The sequence below is a fragment of the Octodon degus genome, unplaced genomic scaffold (assembly GCF_000260255.1).
Source record: "Octodon degus isolate 3935 unplaced genomic scaffold, OctDeg1.0 scaffold00129, whole genome shotgun sequence".
NCBI lineage: Eukaryota > Metazoa > Chordata > Mammalia > Rodentia > Octodontidae > Octodon > Octodon degus.
Genome location: NW_004524705.1, coordinates 1,093,217 through 1,094,629, shown reverse-complemented (window position 1 = coordinate 1,094,629; position 1,413 = coordinate 1,093,217).

Sequence of the window (1,413 nt, the reverse complement as noted above, 5' to 3'; positions counted from 1 at the left end):
AAATAAAATTAAAAAAAAAAGAAAGAAAGAAACCCGATGTTAGTCAAGCACTTATCCTACTGAGCCGTCTCCCCAGCCCCCTAGAAACACGATGCTGTGAAGGAGACATTGGCTGGCCAGCTGTTGAAAAGATGCAGAAAAAAATTAAATATTGAAACTTCCACTGGGTAAAGAAGACGTAACAGAGTCCTGAGAGTGGAGCTGGGCTGTTCCAGCCCCCAGGGGTCCAGCCGTCAGAACCTGTGGTCCGCAAAGTCGGCTCTGCCTGCGGCAGAGGGAGCTGCACTGTGGCCTCCGAGGTCCGCTCCTGGTCCTGCGAGACCTCGCGTCGGGTGCCTCGAGTTTCTCTAACAACACAGCAGCACTTCTGTTAATACTTCTTGGAACAAAAAGGGGAAAAAAATCACATCGTGTGTGGTTATGTCCACCAATGCAGTAGTCCATAGTCACGTGTGAAAGTAAGAGAGGGAAAGACAAGGTTTGCGCTCACTGCTTCGCCCTAGGCCCCTCGGCACTGGGCGCGCAAGGCCAGCCCGCAGGGAGCAGAGCCCAGCTTGGAGGAGCAGGGGACTCAAAGCCCTGGAGCGGGACAGGCTTCCTCAGCACCCACCAGCCGGGGTCAGGAAGGGAGTCCTGAATGCGGGCTTGCTCTCAGCCCTGGCCCTGCCAAGGTGGCGCCCCAGGCCGTCACCAGCACTGCCACTTGGCCAGGCTGTCCCTCCCGGGAGGACACCTAGCAACATTCAGCTCTGGATTGTTTTTCCTCCAGCACTTTCGTAGGAAATGCTTGAGTTTTGGGGAAGCCAGAAGCACGGCGGCGCCAGACCCGGTGAACGAGGTGGGGAGGAGGCGGTGTGGGTCTGCCAGCCTGCCTCCCTCTGGAGGGCACTAGGCAGCATGCCCACCATGTCTTTGATCAGTGTCTTGAATTTTGATTCTGGGCATAAGAGATGCGGGTGGATGGCTTGGACATGTACCCTGTTTCTAGAGACGTCCTTGAAGTATTTACGACCAGAAGACAGAAGGAATTAATGCTAATCCTTCTTTCACAACTGTGAGAAAATAAGCAGAGTTCAGGTCTTCTTAGGAGAGAACTACGCATTTCAGGAGAGTGGCTCCTTCGTGGGCACAGACCAGAAGTCGAATTACCTCTCTGGCCAAGAATGGAGCACCTGAGCCAGGGCTATAGCTCAGCAGAATAAGCACCTGCCTGGCAAGTGCAAGGTACTGCCCAGGTACTGCAGAGAGTGGGGGTGAGGGGGGAGATGTGGGGGGAGGGAGGGAGGGAGGGAGAGAGAATGGAACATCTAACACTGGTTCACATGTGAGAGTATTTTATCACACAAAGTCTTTTTTAAAAGAAAAGCACAAAAAATAATTTTTTTTTTTTTTTTTTTTTTTTTTTTTTTTTTT